This window comes from Sminthopsis crassicaudata, chromosome 1, assembly GCF_048593235.1.
Source record: "Sminthopsis crassicaudata isolate SCR6 chromosome 1, ASM4859323v1, whole genome shotgun sequence".
Lineage (NCBI taxonomy): Eukaryota > Metazoa > Chordata > Mammalia > Dasyuromorphia > Dasyuridae > Sminthopsis > Sminthopsis crassicaudata.
This window is the reverse complement of record NC_133617.1, coordinates 493,522,402-493,548,502: the sequence shown is the minus strand read 5'-3', so window position 1 is coordinate 493,548,502 and position 26,101 is coordinate 493,522,402. Positions and strand designations below refer to the sequence as shown.

Here is a 26,101-nt window from a genome sequence, read left to right as displayed (position 1 = left end):
CTCGGCTTAGGCAGGGTCCTGCACAGCTCTACAGCTTCCACGGTGGCTCCTCCCCTGCCTCCGCTTGACCTGGGAGCCAGGACCCCCAAACTCTTGCTCCCACTACACTCTGGTTCCCAGAATCCACCACTGCAGTCTTTCTCCCCATCTAAAATCCTTATCTCATTCAACCATCAAATATCAAAGACTTTTGATATGAGTTGATCTAGGCAATTTGGGACAACCTGGAAATTCGGCCAGAAAATTCGGCTTTGGTGGGGGTAGAAGCTGGTCAGGCACAAATGTAACCCACAGGCCTCCCTGGGGGGCTCATAGGATGCCAGCACGGATGGTCACCTAGTGAAGAGCAGCACCAACTCGTAGTGTAGGGTGTGGGGGAACATGTCCACAGGCACGGCTTGTCTCAGGCCAAAAGGCTCGCCCAGGAGATCCTTGTCAGGGTCTGGGGGACAGCACAACTCCACGAAGTTTCTCTTGGCCTTCCCACTGGGGTAGCAGGAAACAAAAACCAGCGTCCGGATGGCCCGGCAGTTCCGGAGGGCGCGGACCACCTGGTTGTTTAATCCAGTCCGAGAGGGGTCCACCATAGCCACCAGGGACTGACCCGTCTCCTGGGACTTGATAAGCTGCGGCACCACGTTGTCCACATGGTCGGCGTGGAACTCCCAGTTGGTGATTCCATTGAAGGCTGCAGTCCATCGGGCGTCCTCCACCGCCTGCCCCACCAGCCCGGTGCTCAGGACCTGAGATGTGTGCTGGGCCAGGGACAGGCTGGTGGCCCCCGTGCCTTGGCTAAGGTCAAGAAGCAGCGCGTCAGGGCCCAGCCCGCTCAGTTCTCCCACCACTCGGTAGAGAACCTCCACGGCATCGGAGTTAATTTGGAAGAAGGCCCCTGGAGAGATGCGGATTTTTAGGCCCGGAAGTTCTTCAAAAATATGAGGCTCTCCAGCCAGGAGCTGGTAGCCGGCTTGCCCCTGATTGCACGGGCGGTGCTGCAGGAAGTAAAGGGAGGTCAAGTCACAGACCTCCCCAGGGCCCTTGGTGAAAAACTCACGGAGCTGCTCCTGGTGTGCCCGGAGCTCGTCGGGACTCAGCTGTTGCGGGTGGCAGGAGACGATGGCCATCGTGTGGCCCAGGCGGGAGCTCCTGACCGTGAGCTCGTGCCAGTGCCCGCCGCCTTGCCCGTCCACATAGGGGTCCAGTGGGCTCTGCTGGAGAAAGGCCTCGTAACAGCGGGCCACGCGCTGGTGCCCTTCGGGGATGTGCTTCAGGTGCCCCGCCTGCACGCACACAGGCCGCAGCTCGCACCGGGAGCCCAGCACGTAGCCCACGGTCCGGGGCTGGCCGGCCGGGCCCTGGCGGATGGCGAAGTTGCTCTTGTTTCGGTAGCCGTCGATGACTGGGGACGGCCGGAAGGGCTGCAGGCGCGAGCGCAGGACGCCGCCCTCAGCGTCTGGGCTCCCGAGCGCGCACAGGCGACCCTCGACCTTCTCCAGGAGGCCGCGCAGCGCCTCCGCCTTTACATGGAGCTGCTGCTCGTAGTCCAGCCGCCACAACGGCGTCATCAAGTCCGCCAGCCGCTCGGGCCACGAGGCCGGCTACGGAGCCCACTCCTCTGCTGCAGCCGCAGCCACGGGCGCCGGCGCCTCCTCCGGGCACGCGGAGCCCAGCCAAGCCCGTAGGGAGCTCCAGGGAGGCGGCCGGCTGCGGGACAGCAGTGCAGCCCGAGGCAAGCAGGAGCCCAGGCGCCTCTTGACCCAGACGCGCTGCCAGCAGGGGACGGCCCCCGGGTATGCACAATTTGATAACTTTTTGAGCATATTTCCAAATCACTCTCCAGAATGGCTGGATGTATTCACAATTCTACCAACAATGTATCAAAGTCCCAGTTTTCCCACATCCCCTCCAACATTCTGCATTATCTTTCCCTGTCATTCTAGCCAATTTGACACATGTGTAGTGGTATCTCAGAATTTTGCATTTCTCTGATTGAATTTCTCTGAATCCAATGACTTGGAGTATCTTTTCATAGGGCTAGAAATAGTTTCAATTTCATCTGAGAATTGTCTGTTCATATCCTTTGAACCTTTATCAATTGTAGAATGGCTTGATTTCTTATAAATTAGAATCAATTCTCTATATATTTAGGAAATGAGTACTTTGACAGAACCTTTGACTTTAAAAATGTTTTCCCAGTTTATTGCTTCCCTTCTAATCTTGACTGCATTAGTTTTATTTGTACAAAAACTTTTCAATTTGATATAATCAAAATTTTCTATTTTATGATCAATAATGATCTCTAGTTCTTCTTTGATCATAAATTCCTTCTTCTTCCACAGGTCTGAGAGGTAACTATCCTATGTTCTTCTAATTTATTTATAATCTCATTCTTTATGCCTAGGTCATGAACCTTATCTTGGTGTATGGTGTTAAGTGTGGGTCAATGCCTAGTTTCTGCCATACTAATTTCCAATTTTCCCACCAAGTTTTGTTAAACAGTGAAAACAAGTTTGTTTCAATCAGGCATCCCACCCCCGAGTACAAGTAGCCTAGGACAAGGAGCTGGGGTAGGGAGCCAAAGTGTTGCTGCATTCACAGACCAGAACCTTCTGAGTCTCTTAGGCTACTCTGCCTTGTTTGCAGGTGTGTGACTTATTAGATTTTCCACAAGATACCCAAAAGCCAATACAATACAAAGCTTATTCTGGGGCACTGAGCCCTGGAAGAACTCAGCATCTGGCCCTAAGGAAGTCTATTAGAAACATTGACCCCAGGGAAAACCCCAGGGAAAACTGAAGTAAGTAATTGCTTTAGTTTTCCAAGCAGCTGACACTCCTATGTCCTAAGAGCATATCTCAACATCAAAAGGAATCTTAGAAGAAAAATGGGGAAAGAAAATAAGATCTTTACAAGAGGATATGGAAAAGGAAAAACAGAAATTATCTGATTTAAATAGATTAAAATAGATTTGATGAAATGGGAAAATCATTTACCTCCCCACACAATAGATTTGATGAAATGGAAAAAGCATATAATTTCTTGCAAAATAGATAGGAAAAGATACCAATTTGTTGAAAAACAGAATTTGTGAAATGGAAAAAAATGCAATGAACAAAACAATTCAATTTTCCAAATGCAAAATGAGTTAAAAAAGAAAACTGAAGAAAATAATACACTAAAAATTAGAATGGAACAAATGGAAATGAAAGACAATAACATTTCAACAATCAGTCAAACAGAACCAAAAAAGTGAAAAAAAAATTGAAGCAAACATGAAATATCTTCTAGGAAAAATAGACCTAGGAGAGACAATCTTAAGATTACTGGACTTCCTGAAAGCCATGATGCAAAAAAGAGCCTAGACATTCTCCTTCAGGAAATCATAAAAGAAAACTGCCCTGATGTCGTAGAATCAGAAGGCAAAATAGGCATCAAAAGAATTGACTGATCACCTCCTGAAAGGGGCCCCAAATTAAAAACCCCAGGGAACATCATGGCTAAATCTCAGAACTATTGGACAAGGAAAAAATATTCCAAGAATCCAAAAAGAAAAAATTAAAATACTGAGGAGTCACAAGAGGATTACCCAGGACCTTACAGCTTCCACCTTAAAAGATCTAAGGGTCTGGAATTAGATATTCCAAAAGGCAAAGGAACTTGGATAACAGCCAAGAACAAGCTTTCCAGCTAAAATGAGCATTATCATTCAGCAAAGAAGATGGACATTCAATGATTTAGGTAAATTGCATTTATTTCTGATGAAAAGACCTGAGCTGAACAAAAGATTGATCTCCAAATACAGAACTCAAGAGAAGCATAAAAAAGGTAAAAAGGAAAGAATTCAAGAACTATGTTTCTGTTAGGGATATACTTAAAAAGAGTGCCTATAATTTGATTTAATTATGACAATATGAAAAAGTAACAAGAGGTAGAAAGGGGATTGTACTGGAAAAAGAGGAAAATGGATATAAAATGAGGGAACTTACATCTCATGAAGAGGCAAAGGAGACATATTATAATTGAGGGAAAGAAGAGAGAGGAGTGAGCATTATGTGAATCTTACTCTCATCAGATTTGGCTCAAAGAGACAATATCAGACATATTTGGTTTCACAGAGAAACCTCTTACCTTATAGTGAAGTGGAAGAGGAAAGGGTAAAGGAAAGGGGATGCTAATAGAAGGGATAACAGAAGTAGTAGAGGAAAAGTGTAGGAAAGTGCTAGGAGATCTAAAATAGGAAGACTGTCTGAGAGAGATGATTGTCAGAAGAAAAATACTGGGGAGGAGGAAAAGGGGAAGGGAAAGATAAAAGCATAATTTGGGGTAAGTAAGATGGCAGAAAATACAAAATTAGTCAATTTAACTGTACATGTGAATGGGATAAACTCTCCCATAGAACAGAAGCAGATAGAAGACTGGATTAAAAGCTGGAATCCTACAATATGTTATTTACCAGAAACACATTTAATGCAGAGTGATTCATACAGAGTAAAGGTAAAAGGCTGGAGCAGAAGTTATTATGCTTTAGGTAAACTAAAAAAAGCAGGGGTAGCAATCCTGATTTCATATCAAAGCAAAAATAGATCTAATTAAAAGAGATAAGGAAGGAAAGTATATCTTGCTAAAAGGAACTATAGATAATGAAGCAATATCAGTACTGAATATATATGCACCAGGTGGTATAGCATTCAAATTCCTAGAGGAGAAATTAAAAAAAGTTGTAAGAAGAAATAGACAGCAAAACTATACTAGTAGGAGATCTCAACCTTGCTGTCTCAAAACAGATAATTGATCCACAAAATAAATAAGAAAGAAGTTAAGGAGGTAAATAGAATACTAGAAAAGTTAGGTATGATAGTTAATTTGATAACCTAAGTGAAATGGAGGAATACCTACAAAAATATAGATTGCCCAGGTTAATGGAAGAGGAAATAATTTAGTCCCATTTTAGGAAAAGAAATAGAACAATCTATTAATCAACTCCCTAAGAAAAAATCTCCAGGAGTAGATGATTTAAATGTGAATTCTTTAAAGAACAATTAATTCCAATACTATATGAACTATTTGAAAAAATATGGAAAGAAGGAGTCTGGCAAAACTCCCTTTATGACACAGATATGGTGCTGATACCTAAACCAGGTAGGGTAAAAACAGAAAAAAAGGAAATTATAGACAAATTTCCCTGATGAATATTGATGCAAAAATATTAAATAAAATATTAGCAATGAGAAAAAGTCATCCCAGGATAATAAACTACAACCCAAGTAGGACTTATACCAGGAATGGTAAGCTGGTGCAATATTAGGAAAACTATTAGCATAATTGACTATATCAATAACCAAACAAACAAAAATCAGATGATTATCTCAATTAATGCAGAAAAAGCATTTGATAAAATCTAATATCAATTCCTATTAAAAACACTAGGGATTATAGGAACAAATAGACTTTTCCTTAAAAAGATCAGTAGCTTTTATTTAAAACCATCAGCAAGCATCATATGTAATGTGGACAAAGTAGTACCTTCCCAATAAGATCAAGGGTGAAAAAAGGTTGCCCACTATCACCATTGCTATTGAATATTTTATTAGAAATGTTAATTTTGGCAATAAGAGAAGAAAAAGAGATGAAAGGAATTAGAGTAGGTAATGAGAAGCCAAATTATCACTCTTTGCAGATGATATGATGATATACTTAAAAAACCCTAGAGAATCAACTAAAAAATTACCAGAATCGATCTACAAATTTAGTAAAGTTGTAGAATACAAAATAAATTCCCAGAAATCATCAGCATTTTTCTAATTACCAACAAAGTCCAGAAGCAAGAGATACAAAGCAAAATTCCATTTTAAAATAAATGTTGATAATATAAAATATTTAGGAGTCTACCTGCCAAGGGAAAGCCAGGAACTATATGAATACAACTACACAAAATTTTCAACACAAAGTCAGATCTAAACATTTGGAAAAATATCAAGTGCTCATAGGTAGACAAAGCAAATATAATAACAATGACAATACTCTCTAAATTAATCGACTTATTTAGTGCCATACCAATCAAATTCCCAAGAAATTATTTTACACATCTAGAAAAAAAAATAATACTAAAGTTTATCTGGAAGACCAAAAGGTCAAGAATTTCAAGTAAATTAGAAGAACATAGGTTAGTTTATCTCTCAGATCTCTGGAGGAGGAAGGATTTTTTTTTTGTTGGTTTTTAAATTAATTTTATAATTATAACTTTTTTGATAGTACATATGCATAGGTAATTTTTTTTTACAACATTATCCCTTGTACTCCCTTCTGTTCCGAATTTTTCCCCTCCTTCCCTCCACCCCCTCCCCTAGATGGCAGGCATTCCCATACATATTAAATATCTTATAGTATATCCTAGGTACAATATATATGTGCAAAACCGAATTTTGTTGTTGTTGTTGTTGCAAAGGAAGAATTGTATTTGGAAGGTAAAAATAATCTGGGAAGAAAAGCAAAAAAAATGCTCACAGTTTACTCATTTCCCAGTGTTCCTTTTCTGGGTGTAGCTGATTCTGTCCATCATTAATCAATTGGAATTGGATTCACTCTTCTCTATGTTGAAGATATCCACTTCCATCAGAATACATCCTCATACAGTATCGTTGTTGAAGTGTATAATGATTTCCTAGTTCTGCTCATTTCACTCAGCATCAGTTGATGTAAGTCTCTCCAAGCCTCTCTGTATTCCTCCGGTTGGTCATTTCTTACAGAACAATAATCCATAATATTTTTATATCATAATTTACCCAACCATTCTCCAACTAATGGACATCCATTCATTTTCCAGTTTTTAGCCACTACAAAAATGGCTGCCACAAACATTTTGGTACATACAGGTCCCTTTCCCTTCTTTAGTATTTCCTTGGGATATAAGCCCAGTAGTAGCACTGCTGGGTCAAAGGGTATGCACATTTTGATAACTTTTTGGGCATAATTCCAGATTGCTCTCCAGAATGGTTGGATTCTTTCACAACTCCACCAACAATGCATCAGTGTCCCAGTTTTCCCACAGCCCCTCCAACATTCATCATTATTTGTTCCTGTCATCTTAGTCAATCTGACAGGTGTGTAGTGGTATCTCAGAGTTATCTTAATTTGCATTTCTCTGATCAATAGTGATTTGGAACACTTTCATATGAGTGGAAATAGTTTTAATTTCTTCATCTAAAAATTGTCTGTTCATATCCTTTGACCATTTATCAATTGGAGAATGTCTTGATTTCTTATAAATTAAAGTCAATTCTCTGTATATTTTGGAGATGAGGCCTTTATCAGAAACTTTAAATGTAAAAAAATGTTTTCCCAGGAGGAACGAATTTGTGACCAAAGAAGAACTGGAACTCATTATTGAACACCAAATAGATAATTTTGATTATATTAAGCTGAAATATTTTCATACAAACAAAACTAATGTAGATAAGATTAGAACGGAAACAATAAATTGGGAAAAAATTTACACTTAAGGGTTCTGATAAAGGTTTCATTTCTAAAATATATAGAGAATTGACTCAAATTTATAAGAATTCAAGCTATTCTCAAATTGATAGTCAAACAATATTTTCAATTTTCAGATGAAGAAATTAAAACTATTTCTAGTCATATGAAAAGGTGCTCTAAATCACTATTGATCAGAGAAATGCAAGTTAAGAAAACTCTAAGATACCACTACACATCTCTCAGATTGTCTAAGAAGAGAGGAAAAGATGATGATAAATGTTGGAGAGGATGTGGGAAAACTGGGACACTAATACATTGTTGGTGGAATTGTGAACTGATCCAACCATTCTGGAAAGCAGTTTGGAAAAATGCTCAAAAAGTTATCAAGCTGTTCAAACCCTTTGACCCAGGACTGTTTCTATTGGACTTATATCCCAAAAAGATCTTAAAGGAGGGAAAGGGACCCACATATGCAAAAATGTTTGTGGCAGCCCTTTTTGTAGTGGCAAGAAAGTTGAAACTGAGTGGATGCCAATAAGTTGGAGAATGGTAGAATAAATTATGGTATATGAATGCTATGGAATATTATTATTCTTTAAGAAACGACCTGGAAAATGTTTTTAAAGAAGCCTGGAGAGATTCTACATGACAACAAGAAGAATATACAATGATCAATTCTGATGTTTTTGGCTCTTTCTAACAATGAAATGATACAGATCAGTTCCAATAATCTTGTGATGAAGAGAGACATGTACACCCAGAAAGAGGACTATGGGAACTTAATGTGGACCACAACATAGCATTTTCATTCTTTCTGTTGCTTGCTTTCATTTTGTTTTCTATCTCAGTTTTTATTCTTTGTTGACCCAATTTTTCATATGCAGCAAGATACCTGTATAAATATGTATACATATATAAAATTTAACATATATTTTAATATATTTAATATGTATTGGATTACCTGCCATTTAGGCAAGGGGGTGAGAGGAAGGAGGGGAAAATTTGAAACTCAAGGTTTTGCAAAAGTCAGTGTTGAAAAACTTCCCCTAAATATATCATGTAAATAAAAAGCTTTAATTAAAAAAAATAAGAATGAAACCCATGATCACAATATAAATAAATAAATAAAACATAATCTCATACCATATGGGGCAGCTAGTAGTTGCTGTAGATAAAATACTGGACATAGAATTAGAAATACCTGAATTCAAATCTTCAATTCTTCTTTCAAATCTTCCTTCCTTTAGTTTCTCACCCATCCACTGAAAAATATCAAAATAAAAAATAAACAAATAGAGCTCTTTACAAATATGTATCATCATGCAAAATACATTTCCACATTATATTTAGCTCCACCCCTAAAAAAACAAGAAAAAGAAAGAGATGAAAGCATGTTTCAATCTATAGTCTGAGTCTATCAGTTCTGTAGCTGAAAGTGGGTAGAATGTTTTATCTTGAGTCTTTTGAAATTGTGTTTTTTTTTTTTTTTATTTTGTTGACCAAAATTACTGGATTATACTCAATTTTACTTTCTTGGTGATTCTTAGTATAATCCCAGCTCCATTGCTCTCTGGAATATCATATTCCAAGCCTTCTAATCCTTTAATGATGAAGCTGTTAAATTGAGGGTTATCTTGACAATGACTCCTATACTTGCTTCTTTTTGGATGCTTGCATACTTTCTCCTTGATGTTCCATTTTGGAATTTGTCTATAATATTCCTGGTAGTTTTCATCTTGTGATCTCTTTCAGGAGATAATTTGTGGATTCTTTCGATTTCAATTTTATCCTATGGTTCTAGAATATCAGGGCAGTTTTCCTTAATAATTACTTGAAAGATGATGTGCAAGCTCATGTTTTGATTATGATTTTCAGGTGGACAAATACTTGTTAAATTCTTTCTAACGATTTTAGATCGTTCCTGTATCTATTTTCCAGGTTATATCTTTTTTTTTTTTTTTCAATGAGATAAATTTCACATTGTTTCCTATGTTTTAATTCTTTTTTTTGTGTATCTTGATTTCTCATAAAGTTATTAATTTCCATTTCCTCAATTCTAATTTTTAAGAAATTATTATCTATAGTGAGCTTTTGTACCTTTTCCCCATTTGGTTGACTTTTCTTTTTAAGGCATTCTTTTCATTAACTTTTTGTGTTTCTTTTTTGCATCACTGTTATTTCTCTTCCTAATTTTTCTTCACCTCTCTTACTTGATTTTCAAAATCCCTTCTGATCTCTTCCATGGCCTGAGATCAATTATTATTTTTCTTAGAAGCTTTAGATGTAGGAGCTTTGACTCTATTTTCATCTCCTGAGTGTGTATTTTGATCTTCCTTGTCATCATTGTAGCTTTCTATGGTCAGAATCATTTTCTCTTGTTTGCTCATTTCCTAACTTGCTCATTTGCTAACTTTTTGTTAAAATGGGGCTCTGTTTCCAGGGTGGAGAGTACAATATTCTGAGTTTCAGGACTTTTGTGCAGCTGTTTTCAGAAATCCTTCTAGGGACCTGTACTTTGAGTCTGCACTGCTACCCAGATTTGGCGATGGGCAAAACAAGAGTCTTGCCACAGTGTCAGGGAAGAGGCCCCTGCAATCTCCCTCTCACCACTTGTTCTGGCCTCTCTACATGTGGGGCTGAAATCTCCAGAAGATGAAGCTATTATTGTTGCTTCAACAGTTGCTATCATTGCACCATTGGCTGCTATCATAATGCTGCTGCTGCCACTATTGATTCAGTGGCTCCTCAAGCTCAATCTTCATTTACTTGATCTCCCCTGATACCCTAGTGCACCAAATCTTTTCTGCTGAGTAGTCTTAGCATCTGTGGTGAGAAGTCTGGAGATCAGTATCACTGCCACAGATTCAGAGGCTCCATGGCCTGCTCCTCATTTCCTGGGGTTGGGCTGTACTGACTCAGCCTGCCATGTGATTGCTCTCCAGATCCACCTATGTGTAACAGACCGCTCCTGCCAACCTTCCAAGCTTCAGTTGGCTGGAAAATTGTTCTACTTTGTCTTTTATGTGTTCTGATCCTCCAAAAAAATTTAGTCATTATTTAAAGATAATTGGATGGGTTTGGGAGAGAGTTCAGGCAAGTCCCTGCTTTCATTCTGCCACCTTGGCTCTGCCTCTCCCTTCATCATTTTTATGTGATAGATAAAATTGTATTCCATCACATTCACATACTATATGTTGTTCAGTCATTTCAGAATCAATGGGCATCCCCTAAGTTTTCAAGTGTTTGCCACAGTAAAAGAATGCTATAATGCTTTTTTTTTTTTTGAAATTTGGATTATTTTCCTCTTTCTATGATCAAATAAGTCAAGTAGCAACAGTACTGCTGAGTCAGAAGGTAAGAAGGTATGCATAATTTAATAGCATTAGGGTCATATTTCCACATTGTTTTCCAGAAAGATTAGACTATCAGCATTCATAATCTTTAAGAAATATTTTTATATTTGTAAATATAATGTTTTTTGGTCTGGTTCTCTGATATCATTAAAAGAGACAGTCCCCACTAAGATCATTCTCTCCCTCAATGCATATGAACATTATTCTTTGACATTTGCTGCCTTGGCTATAATCCTCATCACTTGCCCATCAGTCATGCAAAAAATATGTATATTAAGTTATATGAAATTTGTAACAAAATCAAAGTAAATTTGTCATTATTTTCTGAATAAATTTTATTTTTAAAGATAAAAAGCAAGTTTTATGAACCAATCAGATTATACATGATATTTTTATACCTAACATTTTTTAATTCGCTGAAGAAAACTCTTAATTTTCTAAGTTTTAAGTTTTATTTTATCCTGATTACATGTTTGTTTGCTTTTTTTTTTTTTTTTTTTTTTTGTAGTGAGGCAATCGGGGTTAAGTGACTTGAACAGGGTCACACAGCTAGGAAGTGTTAAGTGTTTAAGGCTGAATTTGACCTCAGGTCTCCTGACACCAATTAGATGTTCCTTGTTAATATTTTTAAGAATCATTTGCAAATACACAATCTCTTAAAACATTGCATACATTTTATTCCCACCTTCTTTTTCTTTTTGTTTTTTTGTGGAAATGATTCTATTTTCTGGGGATTTTGCATATTTATATGCACTTTATTTAGTCTTTTAAATATTTTGAATTTATTTCCATCCACAAATTTTGAATATTTAATATCACTCTTTACATCAAACTTTTTTCAATATTTAGTTCATCTTGCTTAACTTTTTTTTTCCTCTTAAAAATCTTTCTTGGAAAATATGGCTCTCTGGGAGATGGAAAAATGAGCTGGGAAATATAGATTATTTTAAAAATGAATAAATTGTTATTTAAAACAGTGAGGTAACTAGTCCTATTAACTTTTATATGGATAAATTGTAGAACGTAGGACCAAAAAGTATTTAGACAATTATGTCATGGAGTCTGACCTCTCATTCACAGATCCAGACTTTAAAATGCAATTTGTAACATAATGTTCTGAATTCTTCTTCCCAATGTTATCTAATAGTCCATTTCCCATTTTCCCAACCCAGAATGACCCTAAAGCTGAGATTCTGAGAAAGATGTTTGTCCCTAACTGTATTAAAATTAAAATAAACCCAGTGAAGATAGGTGATCCCAGCATTTTCCATTATATATATATATATATATATATATATATATATATATATATATATATATATATTCTATTCCATAATAATAGTATTCGCTTATATAGTAGATACAATTTTTTTTCTTCTTAAACCATTATGACACTATCACATGTACAAAAGCACAGAGATTTATTTTTATGACTTAGAGGATGTATCTATTTCTCTGGCCTCTGGGCATATGTAGAAATGGAAGACTGAAAACAATTAATAATGTAAGGAATTTACCTACCTACTTCATTCTATGTCAACACTTTTATAGGAAGCTATGAGTCAGACTTTGCTTAAGGGTAAGATAGCTCATTGTGAGTGCTAAACCTTTATTCTCAAACCAATGGTCTCTTCCTACAATTTCAAAGCATGTCCTACTTTGCAGAATTCTAATCTGTTTTTATAGCTTCTCCTTAAAGTCATCTGGTAAGTGATCTTAGGGCAAAGAGACACATACTATATATTGATTCTACAGTGACACAACAGCAATGTCATTAGTAGACATTTGTTGTGAGCCTACTATTTGCAATACGAATGACCAGGGTAATTTATTGGAGACCTCACATCTATAAGTCGGGACCATAAGTCTCAGGTCTATTGTTAAACAGTTCTATGACTCAGAAAAAGTGCCATGCTCCTCTCTATGTCTTTCTACTCTTTCAGAGAGATCTTAAAGACAAACCTACTGATAGCCATAGTTTTTAGACAACTTGGCACAAGGAATCTAGATTTATAGAACAGATGCATTTAAGATTAAGGGATCATGAAATTTTTATCTTTTCCAAATATGCAATTACAATTCCCCAGTCTTCAGTTATTTGTTTTGTATGGTTTAGCAATTGTGCTTATAAGATTTTGATATGTATTTTTGATTCTTCATCATAAAAAAATGATATTATGTATTAAGCATATCTTTCAAGAACAGCTCATTTTTCTCTGTTTGGAAATCATAGTCCTTTAGCTTATAATAAAGTTTAAAGCAATCTAGTTTCCATTATGAAGTTTCCATACTGAAATTCGTTTATTTCCAACTCTTAAACAATATATATTTTTTAAACTTTTGTGATGAGTGGAATTATGTAAGATTGCTGTGATTATAATTCTGAAAAAAAGTGTGCTTTTCAGAATATAATTACATTAATTGGAGTTTATCGTTCCCTTAGTGGTTACAAGACTTTCAGACCCAATTCTTTTTTTGTTTGTTTGTTTGTTCGTTTAATTTTTAGGAGATTGATGATTTAAGCATGATAAAGATGTCCAAAACACATAAACTTGTCTGCACTTCTAACAATGACATAATCTTGAAAGAAAAGGTAAATTTATTTTATAAACATTATTTTCATGTATTTAACATTCCAGTCTGTATATAATCTTTGTTGTAATGAGTGTATTTTTCTGTTTATTTTGACTAGTTTCACTATTCTTCCAACTTCAATATATTGTGGAGAAATCAATAACAACACATCAAGTTGCCAAGTACTTCTAAAGGTATTAAAAAAAAAAGATTAGTTTGGCTATATTTGGTAAAAATAGTTTATTAATTCTTGGCATTATCTTTCATTTTCAAATGTACTTTTTTCATGTTTTAATGTCACATCAATCTTGTTTTGTGGTGCTCCTGATTGATGCTTCCCCACACTCATAGCTGATGCAATATTAAGAGGCATCAAAAGGTTATTCATAAGAAACACAACTTTTACACATTTCTTTGGAGAAATATTCATTCTTAAAAATCATATAAACTAAAAACAATGAAAGAGAAAGGTGAAAAGCATTGTAAAACACAGAATATAGTACTCTATTATAGATCTATTATAGATTATAGATCTACCTAAATTAGTACATAAATATAGTACTCTGTTATTACAGAGCTACCTAGGCAAAATGAACTATTACATCTGGACAAAATCAGACATTCTGTTTTAGCTCAACAATTCATTATAATTACTATTACAGAAATTAAGCTTTATCAAAAATTACAATGTATCTTGAGTATTAAGCATAGGACAGCAAGTGTTACAGTTATTTCTTTTAGAGAGAACCTGTAATTTCTTTGGGGATTTCTGGTGAGGAATTCCCTCTTGCCAAGTTTTCTGAAAAAATTCTGCACACATATTCTTAGAGAGCCCACTAAGAGGTTATCACACAAAAAATTATATGTCAGAGGAATTTCTTGAATTTAAGCCCTTATGATTCCAAAGACAAGTCTTTCATCAGTATACCTCATTTCCTCTCTTAATGCCATTTTATAGCTGAGGAAACTGAGGTTCAGGAAAAATTGCTTGTCCATGGTTGTACAATTGTCAGTGGATGGAATTTGAAGCTAAGTGTTCTCAAAATTAAGTCCAGAACTTTATGAACTCTGTCTGGAAAAGTTGATGCTGTATAATAGAAAGAATGTTGAATTTTGAATCATGAAAATTTAACTTGAATATGATATCACCTCCAATGTAACTAGTGCTATGTATTCTTAAATGATTTAGGACATATTTCTGAGCCTTGGTTTCATCATCTATAAAATGGGGATAATAATAATTTTGCTCCCTTCTTTTTAGTGTTATTGTGAATAAATCATCTTGTAAACTTGTAGAAATATAAATTATTATAATTTGGTCCTGCTTTGGAACCTGATTAGAAAGTTTCCTTTACTTCTTCGAAATGATTCAATATTAACACATTCCAATTTACAACTTTTTAGGTATATGCCTATTTTAGGAAAAAAGCAAAGTATAACCTAAATTGCGTAGTCCTAAAAATGCATATTTCCCCAATTTTTATATATTATTGTTAATGCTAAATAAATCCTGCTCCAGTGTTGAGTATCTCTATATTCAGTGCTTAATTAAAGCATATTGACTTTATTCTCGATAAGTTGACTTCTGAAGGATTCTTGTCTGCACTAGCCACATTGTAATAATATTCAATAAATGCATTTGAATGATGGCTGAAACACAGAGATCAGAATTAATACCATTTTCAAATATTCTGTTGGGAAAAGAAGGCATATAAGGCAATATAGAAAGACAAAAGGAAGGAAGGGAGAGACAGACAGACAGACGAACACAGAGGCAAAGAGACATATATAGAGAGATTTGGTCTGGTAGTCTATTTTACCTCTAGATTATATTCTCTATCTAGTTAATTTCTTTCTTTTCAAAGAATTTGCCCAGATATTTCAAACTCCTTTGGAGATTTTGCAAAGCAAAAATCACAGATGGCTCTAAATGTAAAATGTCCACTAGAATTACTCATAGCAGGTCTGATATTCAAGATAAATGTGAACTAAGAGAAATACATAATTCTAAAAGGGATTCTCTAATAGATAAATGGTCAAAGGATATGAAGAAATAGTTCTTCAAAAAAAGAATAGAAAACTATATGCAGCTATATGAAAGAATGTTCCAAATTACTAAAGAATCAAAAAAAGAAAAAAAAAAGAAAAGAAACTCATATTTAATCTTGTACTTTATAAATTGGGAAAGATGAAAATAATCAAAATAAGAAATGTTCTGGAAAGACAATATATTTTTGCTGAAGTTGTGGATTGCTGGGGCCATTCAGGAAATCATTTTGGAATCATATGAAGGAAGTACCTAAAATATCACTGCCCTTTGACACAGAGCTTCCACAGCTAGCATGAACCTCAACAAGATGAATAATAAATGAAAGGTCCTATATACAATAAAAAATTTCATAGAAGATTTTTTTGTAACAGTAGCAGGAATTAATTGAGAAGAAAGTATTACATTGAAGAGTACGTAAATAAATTGTAATACATGAATATAATAAACTTTCTCAAATGATGAATATGATAAAGATAGAACAAGTGCATATGTATTGATGCAAAACTAGGGAAAATAAGGGAAAATAGACTAAATGATTAGAATAATATAAATGGGTAAATAGTTGAAATAACATTATAAATGCTAGATAGATACTTGATTGATTAGATTTTAATAATCATCTTTGGTTCCAAAGAAGAGATATAAAAATGGACATCCCACCAATTTTTACAAAGAATGTGTGCATATTGGTGTGTCTCTCTGTATGTAGTTGGAGAAATGTATTATGACTGTGGAATACAGATGGCCAGATCACATCTAAATTACTATATTCAATCATCATTGCCAGAAAGACAATCTTAAGCATACCTGAATGATGGCAGGATTAGAGATCATCCTAAATGAAAATATATTTGGGGAATTATAGTTGTCTAGGCTAGAGAAGAAAGGGAAGAGAAGATATGAGAGGAGAACAGAGAAGAGAAGAGCAGAGGAGAAGAGAAATATAATGGGGACCTTTCATATAATTACAATCTTTTAAATACAAGGGAAAGCATGGATCCAAGTGCTATTTCAACTGATTTTCCCTTCAGGCAACAAACTTCATAAAATCCTGTCAGTGTTTCTATTTATAAAAGTAACTCAAATTGGATAATAGCTAAATTTCACCAATAAGAAACCCTTTAGTAATATGATAAGGCAAGAGAAAGATTAATTTTTTTCTATTTTAGATTTCTCTTTTGTCACAATATTTTCCAGGTTATTGTACCCAGAATTTTCAGAAATGCATAAAATTATAAGGCAAAGTGATAAATAATTTTTCTCATTTTATTTCACATCAACCATCAAGCATATTTTTAGAAATAAGTAACACTTTAAAATCATCACAAGCACATATAAGTTAACATACAATTCATGGACACATTCTTGTATGACATGTATGACATGATACATATTGGTCATGATGGACTAATGATACAATAAGTTTTTAGTTATCTCCTCTCTGAGTAGGAAAAAAAGCAAAACAAAACTTCCTCACATGGTGAAATGAGCAGGAACAGAAAAATGGCCAAGAAAATCTGAATTCCATAATAATTTGGGGGATCATGAAAACATCTGAAGTCTTTTAACAGGTCAAATGTGTCAATACTCCAGAGTGGATTATTTGGGAAAAGCTTGAAACATTGAAATTAGAGAAGTGGAGATGGCAAGTAGGATTATTAAAGATTAAGGGCCAGGATGTTTTAAGAGAAAGCACCAGAACACCTGAGAGTTTTAAATATGAGTCTGTTACTATTGGCCTATTTGACAAATATTGGACAAAGTCCTTCACTTCTTTGGATATCAATTTACTCTGCAATAAAATGAAGGAGTTGGACTAAGTCTATGGAGTGAATAGAGCACTGGATTTGGAGTCAAAAAAATCTGCTAATTAGTATTTGCGAGACTTTGATCAAATTATTTAAACTTTCTGGCCCAAAGTATTTTTATATGAAAAATAAGAAACTTCAATATCTAAATTACACAAATTCCACATAAAATTATTGTCTGAATTGATGTTTCAATGTAAAGATCCATTTCTACTCCTTTAATATATAATGCTAAGAATTTTCTATACTGAAAAAATATTGATCTTTCAAGTATTCATATATTTGAATGATGTATAGTAATTTATAAAAAGTTCAGTTGTATACACAAGGCAATCATACAATTACTAATATTCAACAATTAAGATGGTCATCAGATTGAGTTGGTTCATTATCTTGAATATTTTTGAAAGATCACATGTTAATAAGGCAATAGGTACTTAATGAAAAAGAAAGAAAAAAGTGGGCTGGTAGACATTTGGGAAATTTATCAATACTCTCAATGATCCTATCAATGTCTTGAAACAAAAACTCATCTTTTTATTATACATATTTTTCCCAGTGATGCCATATAGAATAATTCACATTATACAACAATCTTTAAAGAATCAAAATTTTAAGCCACCAACAGGACAAAGGAGAAACTTATAGTGGTTATATAAATATGCTGAAATATATCATCAACAATGAAAAGGGGTCAAATGCGTGCAGTGGAGAATAAAAGAACAACCTACAAGGAAGTAAAAAAAAAGATGGACACTCATGAATACAATTTCTTCTACTATTATAAATCCTTTCTTGAATTGGTAACTTATTGTTATATATTTTGAATCCTTCCTGATGTTCTTCTGGACATATGACAATTTTCAAAAAATAAATTAAAATATAAAATATAAAAAGACATTATCAAAAATGATGTATAACAAGATATAAAAAGTTTATCAGGCATATACAGAAAGTGAAAAGTAGCAGATGGATTGCATGTGTTCTAAATTAGTGCCACTATAATATTAAGAAACAGAAGATTTCTAAAATATTGTATGGAATTTCCACAAAAAAATTTATAAAAGGACATGAACAAAAATCATACAGGATAAAAAGACATGTTTGGCATTCAAGGACTTCACTGAAAATCACACTGGAAGAGAAAGGATGGAAGGATTGCTAATGGTACCATGGAAGAGATTTTCCACAACTATGAGATCACAGACATGTTGAGGTATCCAAAAAATGTTATGGTATTAAACAAAATATTTGGTTTCATAGTATATATACTGCACTAGTCTCAAGTTCATAATCAATTCTTAATTTCTTTTTAAACATAAGCCATTTAACATTTTAAGCTACTTATCCCATTTTTATTCATTCCATTCAGCAAATATTTACTAAGTATACACTATAGTGAGAGATATGTGCCAGATATCAGAAAAGATAGAAAATTTAGATAAGACAATTTTATCTCCTTTTCATCTATGCAGGGATTTGTGGATGTCTGATTTGTTGTGTCATCTTCAAAAGTGACATATCAAATAATAACTCATGTTTGTATAATATTTAGAATGTGTAGAAGTCCAGAATTTGTTCTCGATAATAAATGTTAATGAATATAACCCCAGTTGAGTTCTTCGCAGATTTTTTTCTGTCAGCAATCTGAAGTGGAGTTGTTGTATTTCACTTTCTCTCTTGATGCTGGAAATCAGAAGTTTCCATTAGTGGCTATAAGTGCAGAGCTGGGGGAGGCTCAGAGATATGAAAGTAACTTGAAGAAGACTGGAAAGTTTTTCTTCTTTCCCACTGACATGAGACATTGGTCTCTGCCAATAAGAAAGTCTGATACCAATAGGCTTTGGGAAGAGAATTATAGTCTCTGAGGCACTGAGCCAAAATAGAAATATATAAAGAGATAGTATTTACACTTCAATAACTCTTTATATATGATTTATGATGATTATCAAATTATAATATTTCTAATCCTGATTTCTATTATCAGACAAAAAGTAAGAGTAATATAGTTCATATTAATGGTAATGTGTATATCTTATTACCTTTTAATCAATAAATCAATCAAGAATAATTTCTTTAATACCTACTATGTGCTAGACACTGTAACAGTGTTCCTACTAATACAAAGAATGAAAACCAATTCCTCTTCTGAAGAAGTTTATCTTTTATTAGGATAAAATCACTTTTCTACCCTTAATCCCCTAGCCTCAACAAACTAACATTTAATGATATACTGAAAGGATATTTTTATGTAATGAAAAAATAAAGCATATGTTTTTATAGAGCATTTGGAATTTCTTGAGAGAAGCTATTGTTTTATTCTTTGCATTGGTATTCCCATTACACAATACTTGGTACCTGGAAGATATTTGATAAATGTTTGTTGATTGATTAAATGTCAGTGATTTGAATGCCTTCAATCAGTTTTAAATATGCATAGTGGACACTACTATGCTGATAGGATCTGTTAACAAAGTAAGAGCCAGCAGGTGCTTAGTTAATAGAACTAACTTCTTGAAGTTGAGATTGCAGGGTGGGTGGGAATGGAGGAAAGGAACTAGCATTTAGTAAGCCCCTTCTATGTATCAGACAGGGCTGCTAGAGGGCACAGTGGATACAGAGGTAGGCCTAGAATTCAAATCTTGCCTCAAATACATGCTTTGTGACCTTGGGCAAGTCACTTAACCCTATTTGCCTCAGTTTCCCCATCTGAAATATGAGTTGGAGAGGGAAACAGCAAATCACTCCGGTGTCTTTGTGTGTATATATATATATATATATATATATATATATATATATATATATATATGTATCAATAATATATTATTATGTAATATGTTGATCTTCCAATGGGCACATTTCAAAAGTACCCCATCTTATAAAATAAGAAAAATCTTAGTACTTTAAATAACTATTGGGTCACAAAGAATAGAACACGACTGAAAACGACTGAATAAAAATGGACTAGACATTGCACTAAGCAAGCACTTGAACTTAGAACCTAAGATCCAAAGTTGTATCCACTATGCCACCTAGCTGTGCTAGGAAAAATTGAGAAAGCATGAATTCAAATCCTGTTTCTGTCACAACCTGGCTGTATAAGCATAGACAGCTGGAATTCTCAGTGTCCCAGGCAACTTTCCAAGACTATAAATTATAGATACATTGCCAATTTGCCTAAATGAAGGGAGTTTCCATACTGGAAGTTTATGCACTGGTGCACACACAAAAATGAAAATAAAAAAAATTAAAATGTTAATGAGATATTAACTCCTGCAATTCTGTTCTTGCCAAACATAGCCTTTCACATTGGTACTTGTCAACTGCAATTCAAAAAAGAATAGGTTGAACAAGTGTGAAGATTTTCCCAGTTAAGAGCCCTGATAGTTAGGAATAGTTATTTTGGAACTCAACAATAAGGTCAGCTGATAGAGTATTTCAAAGGCAATTATAGTAAATCAAACTGTGGAACATCCCCATGGGTGAATTTGAAGATACCTTGGAAAGATATTCTTTTCTCCCCCCCCTAACCCTAGTGCTGCCACATCTAGCAGCTGCTTTCTTTTTGACAATTTGTCACTCCTGAAAATTGTTTGCAAGCAGTTTGGATAATTTCCAATTCATTCTTGCAGGAAATGAGGATTTGCTTCCTCACTTGGGATACCTGCTGCTAGGTTTATTCACTAATAAGCATGATAAATGTTTTAGCCTTTGATCAGTGCTAATTTAACAAGTAAGCTTCATAGAAAAAAAAGTCTTTGAGGCTCAGGGGCTCAAGACAGCACATGAGTTGGAAATATGATTGATTGTGTTGCTCTGTGAGAAATTTCCATAAAAAACTTTCTTTTTTTTTTATCACACAGCTACGTTCTGAACAATTAAATCAAAACTAAAAGATAGTTACCTTCCAAAGAAGGACAGAAAAAGTACACCAAACTTCATAAGACTTCTGTAAGACTTGAGTCTGACATATTATCAAAAGGTATTTCAATTTTTTCTTTAATTAGTCGGATTTTTCTATTTCTATGGCTTCTTTTTTACCCTCCCCCATATATGCACATACAAATGCAATTAATTCTCTCTGTCTCTGTTTTTCTCTCTGATTCTCTGTGTCTCTCTCTGTTTCTGTCTCTGTCTTTGTCTCTGTCTCTGTCTCTCTCTGTCTCTGTCTCTGTCTCTCTCTGTCTCTGTCTCTCTCTCTCTCTCTCTCTCTCTCTCTCTCTCTCTCTCTCTCTCTCTCTCTCACACACACACACACACACACACACACACACACACACACACCTCTCTAGTTATTTTTTCCTGAAACCCTAAATACCATTTTGGTTCTATTCCAACGTTGGGGAAATCTACATATTTCTGGAAATTGATGCTGAGATCTAGTGTCTGGAGGCCTGGGAAGGTTCTGGGATATGGGATAATCAAGGTCAAATGTTTCTGCCAATTTGAAAGTTAAAAAGTTTTAACAAACTTAAAAAGCCCCCCAAAATAATTGTGAATACCTCAAAATCATCTAACCCACTGACACTGAAACCAGTTTGGAACTTGCCGAAAAGAAGCAAAAGAAAAAACTTCCTTTTTTACCCATAGAAAACCTTCTTCTTTGTTCCATCAATTCAATTTAGCAAGAACTTATTAGAGTCATTAGGTGACAGATATTGTGTTAGATAAGAAGTGGCTTGTCTAAGTGGTTCAATGGACAAAGGAACTGGAGTCTTCCTAACCTAACTCCTACTAGCTAGCTGTGTGACCATGGACAAGTCACTAATACTGTTTGCCTTAATCCACTGGAGAAGGAAATGGCAAGCCATTCCAATAACTTTGCCAAGAAAGTTCCATGGACAGGATGATCCATGGGTCACTCATGAGTCATAAAACTTCAGATACAGTTGAACAGAAACAAAATTGTGTTAAACACTAAGGGTAAAAAACAGATTGTGAAATTGATTCTCCCCTTAGGCAGCTTAAAATTTATAAGAATGTTAACCTTTGACAATATTTACAATTATAAAGTGCATAAAGCATTTGCTTTGGGGTTAAGAATATGAATTCAAATCTAGTCTCAGAAATTTATTAGCTATTGGATTATGGGCAAGACATTGAGCATCTCAATTTCATTTTCCTCATTTATACATAATAATATTATTTTGATAATAATACTACCTACTATGGGTTGTTGTAGGCATTAAATTTATAAAGTTCTTTACAAAGTGTTACTTAGTGTATCAATAATATATTATTATGTAATATGTTGATCTTCCAATGGGCACATTTCAAAAGTACCCCATCTTATAAAATAAGAAAAATCTTAGTACTTTAAATAACTATCTCACACTATCCTTAGTTTCCAGGTTTCTCAATTGAAAAGTCTTCCAGCTTCTCCTTACTTTAAATATCCCCTAATATAATCATATGTCAGATGTCAATATTACTCAAAACTACTTCCATCTATAAGATCAGGAATGTTGAAATTATTTTATTCTATATGCTATTGTAGGTTGATTACCCAGAAAAGATTAGGTTAAATGATGTACGCTTCCTCAGTTTCTCTCTTTTGGCTCTCAAAATCTCTCTGTATCATTAATCTCCCTACATTCTGGTTCTTTATGTAAGGGATATATATATATATATATATATATATATATATATATATATATATATATATATATCAGATAATGACACAGTTGAATGAGTGCTGATCTTGAAGACAAAGAACCTAAATTCAAATCTTCTCTTTCCTGGTTGGTTATTGTACTTCTTTCTTGAAAAGGACCAAAATGACATTACTATGTTTGAGTCAAGTTAATGTATCTGACTGTGGCTAATCAGACCAATATGAGCTAGGAATGCTCTGCCTCTGGTCAGACACAAATATTCTATTTGAACATTTGAGGCACCTTCTCTAACTTTGCACCTCTTATGTTTCTTTTGTACTAATTCAAATTTGCACAGCACCTTTTGTGAAGAGGGCATTCCATGCTGGGCAGTCCTGCACCAGTGTTTTCCATCTCATATAATCAATTCTAAACTAAAGTTCTTAAGAGAAATCTCAAGAGTGTCCTTGTATTGTTTTTTCTGACCACCTTATGTGTGCTTGCCCTGTAAGAGTTCTACATAAAATAATCTTTTTTTTGGCAAGCATACATTTGGCATTCAAACAAGGTGGTCAGCCCAACAGAGTTGTGCTCTCTGCTGTAAAGTTGGAATGTTTGGCAGTTTAATTTGGGAAAGGACCTTATTGTCTGGTATCTTACCTTGCCAGGTGATCTTTAAAATCTTCCTCAGAGAATTCAAATGGAAGTGATTATGTTTCCTGTCATGATGCTGGTATACTGTCCAGATTTCACAATCATACCACAATGAAGTTAGTACAATGGCTTTGCAGACCTTTAGTTTGGCAAGCAGTCTAATATTTTTTGTCTCCCACACTTTCTTTCAGAGCTTCCCAAACACTGAGCTAGATTTGGCAGAGAGAGAGAGAGAGAGAGAGAGAGAGAGAGAGAGAGAGAGAGAGAGAGAGAGAGAGAGAGAGAGAGAGAGAGAGAGTGTGTGTGTGTGTGTGTGTGTGTGTGTGTGTGTGTGTGTGTATTAAAAATACTTCCAACTCTAATTTTAAAATCCTTTGGTTTTAGAACAGTTGACACAGTTAATAGAATGATGGATACGAAGTCAGGAAGGCATGAATTAAAATCCAACCTCAGATATTTATTAGTTGTGTAATGCCAGGAAAATTATCTAACCTCTATATGCCTCAGTTTTATTATCCATAAAATGGGACCAATAGTAGCACCTGTCTCTCAGAGTTGTATTGAGAATAAAAAAAAGAGATTATTTGTAAAGTGCTTTGCAAACCTTAAAGTACTATCTAAATGCTAGCTTTTAGAAATTGCTAATTATATATTAGGTGGTCTGTGAACTTGGAAAGTTTATGTATTTTTCTTATAATTTTTCTCTCTCTAACTTTGTGTGTTTGTGTGTGTGTTTTATGTATGTGTGTATGGTAGATTCTTTTAGATATATATAAAACCTATGGGCCCCTTCTTTTTAAAATATTATTAATTGTGCAAAATAAAATATTAAAATTACAAGGGAAATTATAGTGATTAAAAATAAGAAAATAATAGAAGACATAATTAAATATTACAAAAATACATGATTAGAAAGAAATTTAGAGAGAGATACAGACAAGACAATTAGTGTGATTTCAATTTAATAATTATGTTTAATTTAGTATATATATATATGTATATATATATATATATATATATATATATATATATATATATATAGTTTCTAATTAATTTAATTATTTTAATGCCCATTATTTTATAAATCATGTTGAGAGGGGAAAAAATCACAACAAAAGGTAAAAAAATGATGTGAGAGGAAAAAAAATAGAAAAAAGAAATGAACATAGTATGTGTTGATTTACATTCAATCTCCATAGTTCTTTTTCTGGATGCAGATGCACTTTCTGTCCAAAATCCATTGGAATTTCTTTGGATCACTGAACTACTAAGAAGAACCAAGTCTTTCATAGCTGATCATTGCTACAAACACACACACACACACACACACACACACACACACACACACAAATATATTTAAAATGAAATAAGGCAATATACTACTATGGTTTCATAAATAATTATATGGTAGATATTTATTTCTTTATTTATAGAATGAGTCTTGTTATCTTTCTCAGGATAGAAGTGCAAAGTTTCCTCCTTGGTCAACTGCATTATTGATCAGCATAAAGTTTGTTTCCTACTTGCATCTACTTGTCTCTCTCTAGATTCCCTCCTATTTCCTCCTTTTTTAGCAGTGAGATTATAATAACACATAATCAATTTAAAAGAAATAGGGAAAAAAGATTATAGCCAAAATTTGGCAAACTCCATCATACTGTAGTTACCCTTAAAACATTCTCTAAAAATAATTCTCTAAACAATAATCCTGAAAGAAATCACCTCAAGTTTTTGAGACACTTTGAGGATCTCACTAGAGTCATTTGGGTCATAGTTTTCCATTAATTTGGAATAAGAAAAGGAAAAGGAGGCATTAAAATATTTTTAGTTAAGCATAAACCCATTTTCTGTCATTTACTATGCCACTGAAGTCACAGATAAGTGAATCTGTTCTGTCCTTTGGTCTCTTCACTATCTGCAACATGCATATCTTTAAGCCTAGGCCTTTTATAGCATAGTTACTTCTACTGGAGATTATCCTATTTCTTCCTTTGCCTCTCCAATTCTTATTGCAGGAAAGATTTTATATCCTTTAAATCCTCATAATTTCTATTAACTCCTTGAAACCTATTATTCTTTCTTCATTCCTGCTGATGTATCTTTTATTTAATTTTTCTGCCTGTAATTATAGTCATCATCATGAAACTTATTACTTAGATGTACTCTTGTTCTGTAAACCATAAAAGCATAGATTTTAGAATTAGAAGAGATGTCAGAGGCCTTGAAGTCCAACTTTTAAATTTTACAGATAAGGAAAATGGGACACAGAGAGGTTAAGCGACTTTTCCAATATCATATAGATAATAAATGAGAGGAGAGAGTTCTTCTTAATCCTAAGTGCATCACTCTATCCAGTATTCTACTCTGTATCAGTTATAAACCTAGTCTAACATCACCTTCTGATCTGGAAAGGAAACTTGTCATCATGTTAGGACAAGAGGGAAATGGTCATTTTTGTTTATCACATATTTCTATGCCTTAAAAATTAATAGAAAGATTACATATGTCAAAATCTCTAGTTTTTAAATCCAAATTGTCCATTTACAGACTGTGTGATATTGGACAAATCAATTAAGTTCTTTGAGATTCAGTCTC

At 34.4% G+C, this 26,101-nt stretch overlaps 1 pseudogene; it reads right to left on the bottom strand.

Moving 5' to 3' along the window:
* Positions 1-290: 290 nt before the first annotated feature.
* On the bottom strand, positions 291-10,183 carry LOC141550587 (tRNA (uracil-5-)-methyltransferase homolog B pseudogene; annotated as a pseudogene).
* Between the last annotated feature and the right edge of the window lie 15,918 nt (positions 10,184-26,101).